A 15572-nucleotide genomic window follows, 5' to 3' on the forward strand; every position below is an offset into this window, starting at 1 on the left:
TCAATCTGTATGGAGTTCATGTTAAACCCCTTCCAACTGAAGTTCAAGGATGAAGCTTCAACATGAGAAAATGAGAAAATCTCATTTAGCCTCCGACCTTCAGCGAGGTCCATCATTTTCAATTAGGGTCGAACAGGGGTTTATCACACAGTGACATTGCCGGTAAAATCAGAATGTTTTTCATCATGATAAAATTGAAGAGTTATGGGAAATATTTGTTAAAAGAATAGAGACTACGACTGATTAAATAAATCTAAAAAGTTATAACAGATTTACCTTATACGATAAAGTGTAAAGACAACAAAATGGGATAATTCACATTGAAGGCAAATGTAATAAAAAATACAGGTCAGCAGAAAAATTAGCTGTCGCGATGAATAATATTTTGTTTTTTTTTTATAGCACATTTACATATAACAGATTTATATTAAATTAAATTAAATTGAAAGATTAATAAATGAATAAAAAAATTAATACCAGGTTTTGCCTGAAAATATTTTATATTTTATATATAATATTGAATTAAATATTTTGGAGTGGACATGAAAAATGCAATGTTTTTTAAAAATATTTTATTATAAAAATTTTTATTGTGGCTCTTCCAATGCAAATGAGAAGCATTCATGTAAATTTTGTGTCAAACATATTCTTTTGTATTTATTTGCAAACATATGTTATTGCAAAGACACATTGGTAAATAAATACAAAAAAAATATATAAGTTTGATACAAAAATTGCATGTGCATCTCATATGCATTGAAAGAGCATTAATAAAAATATTTTTAATAAAATATTTAAAAAAAATTATTGAATTTTTCATGTTCACTTCGAAATCTTTTCAAGTAAAACCTCTGTTATACATTTTATAACTATTTTTTAAGCTTTATTAATATTGCCTTATGTTTTGTATTTTTAGTGAATTCTGTGCGTTTTTTATTTATAGCATTAAGAGTGTTTGTCAGTACAAATTATTAATATACTTTGTTTCTTAAATTTTTTTTAAATATTTAATTTGCCTTAGAAAATCCAATAGAGTCTGATTCGGTGTATTTTTGTCTCTATGAACGATAGGGACAAAAATACCCCAAAAATTTACGTTATTTTTCTTTTGATACTAATAAATGATAGTTTTCACTCTAATAAAAATGATCATGTTTGACTATTGTAGTTTCTATTTTCAAAACGGTTTTGCTTCAAAAAATTGGAAGTATAAAATATAAATAAAATAATTTTAATTATGAGAATTCAAAAATTCCTCATATTTTACCTTAAAAATTTACTTATATAGCAAATAGCTGGAGACTTGCAAAAAATATCCTAGATTCCTTCAACCTTCTACTTTGCAATTATGTACAAACATAAGGAAAAAATAGCTTTAGGTAGTCAGGAAAAATTATTTTCTTTATGGGACACCGGTGTTCCAATCGTCCTTAAAGGGTTAACCCTTTAAGGACGAGAGGATCAAAAATCGGAGGTAAGAAAAATCAATTTTCTGACATTTTAGAGTAAAACACAACTTTAGATGACCTTAGGAAAAATTTCATTTTTTTGGGTCACTGGTGATCCAATGGGCCTTAAAGGGTAAATTTTAAAAAGAATTTTAAAAATTTTAAACGAATATATCAAAAAATATAGATTAATTTTAATGTAGTACTTTGAAATGCTTAAAACCTCTAATTAAATATTTTTTTTATATGTTGAAAAAAAATTATTTAAGCAAAATAATTCTGTTTAGTACTTATTTTGCACGTACCCAACGAGCACAGTTAGCTAAAAACAGCTGCATTTTTAGCATATTTTTGCTGAAAACGCTGCCTTTTTTAGCTAACTGTGCTCGCTGTGTATTTAGAATTGCAAGCACTACAATGCTGGTGAAAAAAATCTCAGCTATTTTAAAATGAATAAATATAAAATAAATATTTCTTCTTTTTCAGCATCATACAATCTGGAAAATATTTTTTCCACCGTTTGACACTGAGGATATGTCAGCAACGTTAAGATGGCGGTGGATGCTAATTCCTAATATTTTTAACTTCATTTATCCTCATAAGTCTGCGTCTCTAAAGAAAACAGTCAGTCAAATAAAATAAAATAAAATTATATTAATTAAATAAAAATGGAAATACTGGTAGTTGTGTTGCTATAGGGTAGAGTACAATTATGGATGTTATACACACTTATGGCCTCTACACATTGGGAGCAATTTTTGTCAAAAATTGCTTTTTTGAAGGAAATTCCCTGCAGCGTTGTAGGGGAAACGTCAAATTTCTGTCAAAAACGCAATTTTTGACAAAAATTGCTCCCAATGTGTAGAAGCCATAAGTGTAGACTCCACCCTATGTATCATTTTTGTAGGATCAAAATTAAATTTGCAATTTCCAATAAAACCATCAATTTCCCCTCATTGCAACCATTTTTTTGAATTTAGTGCTGATGTCATTTTCAATTTATCAATCCCAAAATTGTTAAACAGATTCCACCACAACCATAAATAAGGCTTACACTGCTTAAAAATTCATGAAATTTATCTCACCATCCCCCTAAATTTAGGTGATTGGAGGCATGAGTAATAAAAATTGATTGCGTCCAATGCTAATGGAGATTTAAGACTAAATTAAATATTTAGATGGGTTTGGGACTTAAGAAAGTGATTTTAGGAATCCAATTGGCCTTTCTTGCTATCACCAAATGTCTGTTTATCCACCCACAAGCGCCTTTTCGGAGGCAAATTGGTGGGTGAGGGTGCAAAAAAAGCAGTCAAGTGATTATTGATTTTTGACTTCCGCAACTGCTTATTAAACAGTTCACGATTCAAATGTTATTCTTATGAGGGAGTTTCTCTTTACTTTTAGGCCACAGTCTTCTCTATTGTTTTCCGCTCTGTCTTTTTTTTGTAAACCACGAAAATGGCACAATTTCGCTATTTCCGTGGGGTTTTTTGGGGTGGAATGAGGGGTGGTTCAAGTAAACACGATCAACACGCGTTGAGGGCTCATTACCATAGAAATTATTCCATATGTTTCACATTTTCATTGAAATTGCTTTCAATATAAGATATTACCTTTGTCTTTTTACTGCCTTTCCACACTTTTGACTCTGTCAATGTTTGAGATTCAGCACTGATGTGGGGGATGCTCCGTGGGTGAATCAATAAGAGATCTCAGAGACGTGATTTTGCCACTTTCAACCAAGTTTTCTGATGCAATTTCTCCATGCACTTATGAGGGTTGATTTCTTTCACTTCTGCACAAACTACCACCCCTCACTTTGCTATAGGGATTCCGAAGGGTATGGTGGCAACTTTAAGATATTCAGCAGTGGAATGTGATTTGAGAAGATAGCGCTATATCCTTGAAGAGTAGGGACAGAATTCTTCAAATGTTAAGGTCTTCACTCTTCTCTACAAAATCCACTCACGATTTTTGCACAAAAAGATACACCATTTGAGGGGGGAAGGGCTCAAAAATATTTCACCCCTCAGCAAGTCAAGCTACCATGGAAGGTCGTTTGTGCACCCCAATTGTATTCACAGCACATAATTTTCCTGTGTTAGCTCCGGCAAAAAAGGACTCCTATTCTCTGGGACTTGCTTGGTTTATTTTCCTATGCTTTTACAAATCGATACACTCCCGCACTCATTACACTTTCATGCGGCGTTCTTCATCCGTTCTCTTATCACCCAAAAAATAAAAAGAAAAATAAACCGCCACAGAGATGCCCTCCATAGAGTCCAACACAGTTTCACTGGGACACAGAACAAGAACCCCTGAATTCTGATACACAAAGAAATAGAGAGAGAGATGCGACAAGGATTATTATTTTGGGAAAATCCTCGCAAGCCCCAAAAAGGCCAGACCAACTTCAACGGTTGTCTCCACGCAACTGTCGACACTAAAGCAGCGACAATGCCACGTTCAGTGGCAGCGCACACTCCCCGGCTGGCGCATGCCCCTCTCACCCAGAAAACCGTTCCAAGTACCGTCGAAAGGCAGAGCCCATGAGCAACTGCTGCCCACTGCATCGGCACGGCTTCCGAAACTCTCCAAATCCGCACACATCCATGCATTTTTTACGTTCACAGATAAGCGCTTTTTAGCTGATACTGAGAGTGGCTGATATGTGTTAAATCACGGACAGAGTAAATTATGCGGGAAGCTAAAGAGAGTGACATATTTCATTGAAAGTACCAGCGAATTAAATTATACTCCCAGGAAGACTACATGCCAACGATGCCAATCATTGGATGTTCTAGTGGGATCGATATTTTGATGCGAACAATAAACAGATAGGTGCGAAAAATCGTGATACATTGAATATTTTTTGAACATGTAAAATCATATAGGTATATATGTTATCAACAAGCAGACCCAATTAATTTTCTTATCAAGGAAATATTTTGACAAATTAAAACAGCTGTTTTACTTCCAACGTCCAAATGCAACGCATATGAGGATTCTAGGAATTAAATAATAAATAAAATTGGACAAATTAATTTACTATAGGATTAGGGAAAGTCAGGGCAGTTTGCCAAAAAATTATTTTTTTTCCTTTGCCTATAATTTATGACAAACATGTTTGATTTAGACTGATAAATAGGGGAAACTGCCCATGCTTGATACCATTGGAAGCTTCGTAATGACTAAATTTTTCCTATATTTCTCAATAAATGTGACTTAACAACATATTTTAAAAACTGGTCACTTTCACATAGTTTTTAAAATTGCGTTGCGATTAGTCATAAATATATTATGAAACATAGAAATTTTAGTCATTACGAAGCTTCCAATGGTATCAAGCATGGGCACTTTCCCCAATACCCATGAATAGAGAGGTAGTTAATTACTCTGAATAAAGATTAGTTTGCTCAATATTCCTTCTAAAAAAATCATTTCACCCCACGGTCTAATTCTATTCCTGATTCTTCCCTGGTCCCCCCTACTGATGTCATATAAGGGATAGCAAAAATATTATATTATATTATGCCGCAAATATACCTGATACAATCATTAAAGGAAAGCCTTATTCAACGAATTGTCGAATTAACGAATAGCTCTGCTCCATTATTAAAAAAAAATGGAAGAAGACTCGCTCGCGCGAGGATCAAACGAGCGCCATAGGGCGTGATGTTCCGGAAGCGTCAAAAGGCATACAGAGAATAATTGACCTTTCGGCAAATAGAGATGACCTAATCAAACCATGAGAGAGTTTTTCACCTGATCAGAAGACCTGATCATAAAGGCCATCGTGAATTGCAACAGAACAAGAATCACGAATCTCTAATGTACATTAACCTTATTAACCGATTTCAATGTACTTTTTTTTATCGGTCTTTTGTACTCGACCTATTTAAAATATAAAATGACCAATGATAAGTGCAGATAAGCTTATGGTAGGCGAGATTATTTACAATTATTGCGTAATAATTCGATTGTGAGTTGAATTTTGGGGGTAAAGAATCACAACGAGTAAACTGTTCTTGTCGGTCGAAATGGATAGCGGAGACCGGGGCAAAAAGTCACAAAACGGATATTTTATTTTTTTACAAGCTACTCGAGCGCCCCAGAAATTTCTAATTAGTGCAGTTTTACAGGAAATTTACCGCTTTACAACTTTGTGAAAGTCATTTTCCTCTATTTTGTAAGGAAATACATTAATCGAGCCATTTTCTGAAAGGTAATTTTTTGACCATTCTCGAAAATTATGGGGCAAATAGTATCAGGCATGGGATATTATCACATTTTGATTCGTTTTGTTACGGGATTCCGTAAATTTAAAAAAATACCTAGATGACATATTTTCATAGGAAATTTATTCCTCTACACCTTTGTGAAACACCGTTTTCTCTATCTGAACGAGAAAAACGCTTTTCAAGCTATTTTACAAAAAAAAACACACAAGAGACTGCAAATCGTTTGACCAATGCAAATAACAAGCGGTGACACATGGTGTCACGTCAATACGTCAATACGTTTCTTTTCACCGTGAGACATCAGAAATTGATTCGGTTTTTCTTACTTTTTGCTCTATATCTTTTGTTACTTTTTACCCCAAGTGGTCGTTTTTAATAAAAAGATTTCTTGAGAAAAGAACCTTTGTAAAATTCTAAAATAGATAGCGGATTCGTATTCAAAGAATTTAAATCATTTAGGAAATAACTACCATTTCATAAATTTTGAATAATAAGTAGGTAATAATTGATTAATTGATATATTCTTCAAGGAAAATATTTCAAAAATAGGGCTAAAAATTTCGATATTTTTTTTATTTTCTAAATCCCTTGTTCGAATTCCAAGAAACATACAACATCGAAGAAGGTCTATGGAGGCTATCTATGGAAAAACAAATTAAGCCGCTATCTTATTTATCTTGGAAGATATTGAATTTTGAAATTTTCGATTTGTGACTTTTTGCCACAGTCTCCCTTAATATTAGCTCGACGCGATTCTTTACCATCGAAATTCAACTCACAATCGAATTTTCACTCATTCCGAGTTACAAGCATCCCGCCTGAGTTGCACGCATTTCGAGGTGGCATGTAAAGAATCTCAGCTACCGTAAGCTTATCTGGGCTTATCACTGGTTTTAAAATAGGGGTACGGGGAGTCACATTTATTGAGAAATATAGGAAAAATTTAGTCATTGCGAAGCTTGGGATCGTACGAAGCATGGTCACTATAAGATGACTCTAAAAGAGAAAAAAAAATCTTTAAGCACTAATCTCATTGTGTTCTATATGATGAGATAAGAAAGTTTTCTCCAACGAGATCTGACGTTGTATACAGGTGGTTTAAGGACCCTCTACGTAATACAGGCTTCAGACCTAAGGCTTAGCTATCTGGCTTAACTCCTCTCATTTCTCATCAAGCATTATTTTTTAGGGAATTGTTGTTTAGGACTGAATATTAAGGGTTACTTAGAAAAATTAATAAAATTTCTTGTTATTAAGATTCTTGAGACCTTCGGGAACTGGGATAACCCTCCAGTCTGAAGCCCACATAAGGCGGTCTTCAGACTTAGACATTTAATCCAGTTTCCGAAAATCTCAAAATCCTAAATAGCGGCCAATTTTATAGCTTTTTGAGAACGTTGAGAACCTATTAGGTAATTTATCTTTAATAATCCATTTTTAAGTTAATTTTTTCCAAAAAATAGTGATTGGTATGAAATTAGAGAAGTTAAGCCATATGACTAAGCCTTAGGTCTGAAGCCTGTATAATGCAATTTTTTGATTTTACTCTACAAAGAGGGTCGTTGACAAGGGGTAACTCATATTGAGAAAGCCTCGTCAATTGTCCGTGAAACGCTTCGTGAAACCCGAGAAACCCAATTTATGCATCGCGAAACGAGAGAACCCAAAAATTGCACCGCGAAACCCGAGAAACCAGAAACCCTTTTCAGAAAAAAATGGGAATGAGTTACCCCTTGGTCGTTGAGCAACTTCTAAACAACGTTCGATCATATGGCCACCGAAGAAAAACTTACTTGTCTCATCATGTAGTTAATTTTGACTCCAAAAGACTTTTTCTCTTTGAGTAGCTCTAATGGGCACTTTCCCCTATCATCTTCCTTTTGTTTTCGGCTCTTCAGCTAAGCAGAGCCGTTACAGTTTTAGAACTTTACAAAAATTCAACAATCCAAAAGGAATTTTATAATTTTACATTTTCTTAACTATGTTGTATCTTGCAAATTGGCAATGCAATATATCATTACTAGAAATTGTGAGAAATTATTCAAGGTCTTACTAGGTTTGTAATATGATTTTTTTTTTAATTTTTATGGTACGATAGGGTAATTTGGAATGGTTTCTAAAATAAAATTTTATGATTTCCTCGCTGTTTTACAGAAGAAGAAGGAGATCATGAAGAAATACTATTGCATTCATGGCTTATATTTCTGCGTGGTCTTCTTTTTCTCTTTGCCTATCAGAAACCAGTAAGAAAATCCAAAAATTCCTATTTAAAACCATTCAAAATTACCCCATTGTACCTTAATTGTCTTATAATTCTAATTTCCTAAACCAAAATCAAATACATTTACAGGAAATTACATAATTCGCATGGAAACATAAAATCCTTCCTAAGAAATCAGGGAAAAGGCTCCCACGGAAAATAGTAAATACCTGCCTGAGATTTATCGCTCCTTTCAGTCACAGCATGGCACAATGGTGAATGGAGTAGAGCAACATACGAGGAAATTGAGCTAAATGCAAATTCAGGTGATATATTGAAAGTGACTGTAGATTTGTGGCTTTTTGGAACAAATGCCAAAAGACAGTCTCACTACTCAGATTCATGCTGAGAAAGTTTGATTGACTGTCTCAACTCGACATGCTCTTACCACGATCAAATGGTTGAGGGAAGTTCGAAAATGTGGGAATTTGAGCCAGAGTGATTTGAGAGAGTGAAAATTTATCACTAACAGAAAACTTTTACTGAGGGTTTCCAAAATGTTCCATAAAATTTTTCATGCCTCGGTCCCAGAATAAATGGGGTTTTCCGCTGTATGCTCCACAAATGTGGACGCGGGCTATTTTAATGAATTCATGACAGGAAAAGGGTGAGCCTGACACCCTAAAAATATACACAATACATTTTATTCACTGATTTCCATATTAAATTATCCACTTTTGCTCACGCAGCACCAGTAATCACGCTTAAATAAATTAGTAGAAATTAAAGGTATTCGCTGACATGGATCGTTTTGGACTCTAACCATTTGCCAATTAACCAATTTAAATGGCACTTAAGAAATACAACAATGCTGTGTAAATAATAGTATTCTCAGGAATTATTAAAGGAAATCCATGTAGAATTTTAATCCGTTGCTATTCAAACATTTATTGCCCCGGAGGATATAATGGAAAATGTGAATGTTACTTCGCTGAATGACTTCAACACACGATAAATTCCCCGGCCCTTATATGAGACATTCTTGCTGAATAGCAAAAGCTTGAAATTACTGCGAATGGCCTATAAATACGGCAAAAACATTTGTATTTATACACTCAAATCACTCAAATATCCATTCTATAAATAATACAATATACTTGGGAAAATTCTCTGCCACCAGCGGAAAAAGGAAATAATTTGCATAAACCAAATGAACAATATGATAATCTTTAGGCAAATATGCTGAAACATTTTGGGAAATATTCTGGAAAATTGAATAAACTCAAGTGACGAGTGATTGAACTTTTCATATTGCTGACTTTCGATGGTTCTCCAATTATCTTCCAATGACAAATGGCGTTAAAAGAGCACTTCAATAAATTTTAAATTGAATTCCATGGCACAAAAATATGACCATACATTTATTATTGTGATTCTCTGGTGCTTTAAATCTTAATTGAGAACAATATTTTCAGACACTATCAAATTATTGTGTTACAAATTTGTGGTTAATGGAAAGTGGTGGTGTGATTAAATGAGGGATACCATAAATTTTCAAAATGTTCTCCAGGATTTAATAAAATTTGGAAAGTCATAAATTATCCGGAATACCACTCATTCCACAAACCATGTTCAATTTTATCAAATTTAATAGTTTAATGCTTTTAAAGCAATTCATCTAATGAATTATTCAGAGAATGTCATGCAAAATATTCATACAATATAAGAAATATTAAACTAGGGGAAGAGAGGTATCATTGAATTGGGGTACCTCTAAAATAGAATTTCATTCTCCTATTTTCAAAAGGAACTGGACCTTAGCATGGTATAAGTTAGCTCCATAAACCAATTATGAACCTAAATCTCATTATGATAAGGCTCAGTTGTATCAGTTGTATCAAAGGTGCCCCAGTTCAAAGATACACGGGTGAAAATGAATCATTTGGGGATCCTTTGAAAGTAGGGGAAAGTGGGGCACCTTTGAAAGTGGGGTACCTTTGAAATTGGGATTTTTCACCTATGTTTAAGTGAAACTGAGCCATATCAGAACGTAATTAAGCTTCTCAATCTGTTTGTGCAGCTAAATTATATCACGATAAAGCCAAGGGGGAGATATTAGTTTGGAAGTGGTGTACACTGAAGTGGAAGTACTGCGGAAGTGGAAGTCCCAAAAATGGAATGATTTATGCGCTTTTCATTTAATTACAGTAGAAAAAGTACTTGTGAGCATATAGCGCAATTAAAGATTTCCTGAGGGTTAAATTAATGTTGTTTTTTATTGCGATTATCTTAAATTCCTCATCAAAGTTATTGTTAAAAAATTCAAATATCGTTCAACTAACGCCCACTGTTTCAATGGAGGAAACTTAATTGAATGCCTTAAAAATATTTAAATTTCAATTTACGTTTTCAGTTGGAATAGTAGTGGTCGATTCTTTCGGATGGTTTAGCTGGTTTAGCTACTAGAAACTATCAGAAATAACTATTGGATGATTACATAAGTTCGTAGGCCACCCAAGGCAAATTTCAACAGTTAATTTTTTCAAAAATATAATTAATATAATCAAGTGTATAGTCTCAATTGATCTTAACCTAACACTTGTCCTCCAAAGTTTATGTAGCCTAAATCAAACAATTTCCCTGAAATCTCATTAAATTTGCAACATCACCATCGTGAGATGAAGATCAGTTTTTCCAAAAGGATTGACTGTTTTTTTTCAGGACCTTTTCGACTGTATGCTGTTTTATTGGATGAATTTTCCATAAGTTGTTTCCAATCGATCCAAAACAAGACTATTTGTCGTAACAAACGAGGAGAAAAATGGCCATATTCCATCGAAATAGGGTAAATCCCTATTTCGAAATTTACAAAGACACCTTTTAATCGTTCTAAAAGGAAGAACATGATCTAAATATAGAGAGATTTTGTATAGAGGACATACTGTTCTATTTTCCTCTAAATAAATTGAATTGAATTGAAATTAAATGAACGCCCAAAATGCTTTTCCGTGCAAGTCCATCACTTTTTATCATAAATGGCCACTTACGTCCCTTTAATAGACAAGGTCTCCTGCACAACACCTCGCGATTCCACACGATCCAACTCGGATCAACCATCCGAGAGAAACTATTTAAATTGAGATTCTATTTTCAGTTAAATTAAAATGGAATTGCGATATTGAATAAAGTGAATAATAATAATCCATCTGTTGAAGAAAATTCACATTAAATTTTAGTCGTTTCTTTTAAATTCAAAAGCCGGAGGTGCGTGGAAGTGCAGAAGTGCTGGAAATCACCTATGGCACTTCCGGAAGTGAGGAAGTCTTTGTCTTTTTTCGTACACATTTAAGAAGTGTTGGAAGTGGTGTACACTATTTTTCGATTAATATTTCCCCCTTGGATAAAGCTCAATTTTATTTAAAAATAGATGAAAAATTCCACTTTCAAAGGTGCCCCACTTCCCCCTATCCCTGTTTTGACAATTATTTAACTCCGCAATAAACCATAAGCAAATAAAATCAATGAAAGTCATCTTTGGTGTTTGATGTTCTCTCAGATGATAAATATATGAGTAATAAGTTTGGCATAAAACATAATCTCTCGTGATAAATGTATTATACATTACATACAAAATTACAAGAGACATTAGTGATCCTTTCAAAGGATGAAATATGATCCAATTTGATCCTTTTATTTTTACCAGTGTAGGGGAAAGTACTTTCCCTTCGAACGTTCATGCCTTCGAATATTATGAATTTCTTTATTTTTCAAATCTAAAAATAAGGCATTTAGAGGTACCGGAGCTGAATATCTTCTATGGCAAAAATGTAGTCCTAAGTAGAGTCTATTGTGTGCTGAAGAAAGTACATTAATATTTAGTTTAGTTTAGTTTATATGATTTTTCAAAAGTTGCTGTCTTAGGTCATTTTTGAGAAATTTTAGTTTGATTTTGTTTTTCCGCCCCAAAGGATTTTTTGAAAAAATATCACATAATTTTCAAGTTGAAGCACAACTACTTACCTTTCCAAAGGATACCCATTTTTTAAGTTCTGTACACTAGAACCAGAGGAATAATTGATAATATGAGACAAAACAGCAAAAACAAAAGAAATTAATTAAAGAAAATTGTGACGTAGGAGAGACTGGGACACATGTACCCATTTTCGATAGATGCGAATTTGAGGTGATTTTCCAAGAACACCGTAATTTTTTGGAAAATCATTCTTAGCTAATGTTTTACCCTTGGGTATAGGCAATACATCGAAGGTAATGCGGATGCTGGAAAACAATTGAGTTTTCCATAAAAATAAAATTTGTTTCACTGTGCATTTTTCTCTTTTCACAAAATACCTGGGGTAGAAGTAAACACTTTCTGAGGAGGATGTAAACACCCTTTTTTGCACCCTTGAAATTAACTTTGCACCACTTTCGATTATTTTAATTACTTAAGAGATATATAAAGACTGCATATTTTTCAAAAAATCACGACACTTTTTACAAAGAATAATTAAAATAGCAAAAAAAAGTAAAAGCATGCATATCAAAGACATTTTTCAATAGAGTTTCCCCATATTTTGACATCATGTGACTTTTTATTGAACACAGCACCACCACTTTTTTTCGTAATCTATGAATTATAGATATTTCGCATGAAGGTCAATTTCCCGCTCTTTTACCTATTCATTTTGTGAAATTGAAATTGCCTGTTTACATCTACCCCAAATGCTGTTTTCTGACCAATTATTAATTCTTTTGAAATAATGTGAATCTCAATTTCTCTAGTAAATGCATAAATATAATCCTAAAAGATGTAGGAAAGAACTGGTATTGCTACATTTCGATTATTTTACACAGTTTTTAATTTCCAGGTGGAAATCCAAATGACCAAAATAATCGAAATATCAACATTTTCGGGAAAAATGATTTATATTTTTAAAGTATTAGGATTTTATTGACCAATTCATCTGTAGACATACATCCCCATGGTATCTATGAATGCTTATGGGTTTTATCCTCTGGAGTATTAAAATTAATGAAAAAAATCACAGTGTTTACAACTACCCCAGTTTACTACTGCCCCAGTTCCCCCTATAGGAGAAAAATCAAGAACAGATTCTTGATCAGGGGACTCAACTCCACCATACGTACCATGTGAGATCCGTGTGCCAAAAAAAAGTTGTCAATTTGTTGCATAGTGTAATTGATGGTATGCTAACAGATATTTAATAAAAATGTGTAAGTCTTTAACTCTTTCACGTCATTAGGGTATATGACCCGGGGAAAGAGCTTTTTTTTACTATTTACATTAATTGAAATCTATCTGTTTGTGCACGACATCACAATAGAAGGTTGGCTAATTTTCTCAAGACTCCAGATATTCAGGAAAAGAAAATATTTGTGATAAAAAATCACGAATTTAGAACTTTGTGAAATGACTTTTCTTTTTCAAAATTTTTTATATTCATTTATTTTTTTTTCAGCAAAAAGTTCTTTAGAAACACAAAATAGAATATCCAAAGATTGTATATTACAGTAGAGTCTCCTAAATTCGAACGCTCGGGGGGTATTTTTGACATTTCTCACCTCCCAAATTCGAACGATTTTTTCAAAATTAACCAAATTTGTGTGAGATTAAATTGTACTTTGAATCAAATTCCCGTACTTTCTCGCAAGTCTTAGTGGTAGCACACTTCCTTTTCATTTTACACGACCATAATGTATGATTTTCGTTCACCAAGAATACGAACTTTCTAACATAACCTCACAATTGACATTTTGAATCCAAACGGCGTTCGAATTTGAGAGATTCAGATTTGAGAGACTCTACTGTAATAAACTACTCTCAATTTTCCAGAAAAGGACGTAGAATTTTCCGGGTCATATATGACCCTATTGTCGGCAAGTGAAAAATTTATGAAAGTGTTTTCGTGCCAACAATGCAATTGGGACAGTTGGGACATTGTTTTTCTCTGTGAAATCCAGAAGGAAAATATCTTGCTCCTGGACACTTCATTTTATGTCTGATGAATTATAACATTTTTCAATATTTTAGAGTATTCTGCAAGCGTCTCATATTGTGCAATTGTATTGTGCGTGAATAAATATGTGGATAAGTTTAATTTTGCCAAATACCACTCAAAATATTTTGACAGAGACTGTTCAAGGGATTACCAGGAAGATTCCTTGGACACCAGGAGTACAGTGTTCATCACAACAATCCAGTTGCCATGGTTTTGGCCAAATTAATAACTTCAAGCAAAAAAAAACTCTTAAGAAAGTCCGTGATATAGATTTTGAAAATGGTAGGGGAGACTGGGGAGATTTGGGACACTTTTTCATGTTTCGAATTTGAGACAGTATTCCAAAAAATTACGATAGTCTATTACAATTTTATATTACATATGGGTATTGACTTTATAAGAAGTACTCGATAGAACTTGGAAAACTGCTGAGTTTTCTTGGAGAAGATAAAACATTAAATTGACGCTTTGTCCCAAACTTCCCCGATTGGGACGCGTTTTTTCTCGCATAATTTGCATTATTGGAGCACGTTCATTAATTTTAAGTACTAGATTAAAAATATTTCTAATAGAAATAAAAATGTTTAATCTTTTTTTCATACTTAGAAATTAATATCGATTTAATTTGTACAGGAGTCATTTATTTTCAATTAGTTATTTAAAGTATTTTCCTATTATTTTCTATCTACCTTTATTTGCTTTTTTATTCTAAATATTGCAATCATGATCATCAAATTCTCAAGCGAGTAGGTTTTCTTGCAATTTTTAGTTTTGAACTCGTTGACGGATTCCTTTTGTGATTTTACGACAACTGAATGTTACCTGTTTTTTAATTATTTCTCTGAAAAAGCTCTCGTCTAGCCTTTTCTGGAGAACTTGTGAGAATTGTAGAGGATATTGCTCGAGAAATTTTCGAGAAAATAGTCTTTAACGGGATTGAGCAAAGATCGAATATCCTCTGAGAAGGAATTATTGATTCCCAAGACATTGATGATTTAATTGTCCCTGTAGTTAGAGAAATCTGCTCCACATGTAAACTTTGCACAAGAGGGAGATTTCCAGTAGAAACTGGGCATTACTCTCCATTTAGAGAATAAAAAATTGCACGCCACCTAAATTCTTGTCGAAAATCAACGTCCCAAACATCCCCGCGGGTATTTTAGGCATTTAAAACCTTTAAGTAAAAAACAAGAGCGTATAATTACTGAAACTTTTATAAAAATATGTTTCCAGATTACACTGCTACCTAATGAAATAAAAAAGTTTTGATTATATATCGTTGATATAAAATACAAAGAACAAAACTGAGAAATCAAAAAATACAATTTTTATCAATTTTTAAGAAAGTGTTCATAGAGTTAAAAGAATGAAACTGAGGATATCCATTCTTTTAGTCTAGACTAGATACATCTTAATATTGCTCACGATTGAGTAGTGGTTAAATCCCATTTATCTCAAAAATTAATGAAAAAATCGCCTTGTCCTACACTACCCCTGTCCCAAACCTCCCCGGTTTCCCCTATGTATACTTCCCTTGCCGACAATAGGGTCATAATGACCCGGAGTTTTTCCGAGTTTTCACGCAAAGGAAATTTTTTTCCTCTCAGAACTATTATATTTGATCATAAAACATTAGGAAAAACTCAATTTTATATGAATTCAC

The 15572-nt window shown here is 33.3% G+C and overlaps 1 protein-coding gene across 6 annotated transcripts in view; it reads right to left on the minus strand.

Annotated features, from left to right (window-relative positions):
* Positions 1 to 4013, minus strand: part of LOC129805581 (diacylglycerol lipase-alpha) — a 44615-nt gene extending 40602 nt beyond the window's left edge. For 2 of the 6 annotated variants that reach the window (XM_055853602.1, XM_055853601.1), the window contains exon 1: positions 3062 to 4010. The gene's annotated coding sequence lies outside the window, so the exon portion shown is untranslated. Of the gene's footprint in view, positions 1 to 3061 lie in introns of all 6 variants that reach the window. The other 4 variants (XM_055853599.1, XM_055853603.1, XM_055853598.1 and 1 more) reach the window with 4 other exon arrangements.
* Positions 4014 to 15572: the final 11559 nt, after the last annotated feature.

The sequence above is a fragment of the Phlebotomus papatasi genome, chromosome 3 (assembly GCF_024763615.1).
Source record: "Phlebotomus papatasi isolate M1 chromosome 3, Ppap_2.1, whole genome shotgun sequence".
Classification (NCBI taxonomy): Eukaryota; Metazoa; Arthropoda; class Insecta; order Diptera; family Psychodidae; genus Phlebotomus; species Phlebotomus papatasi.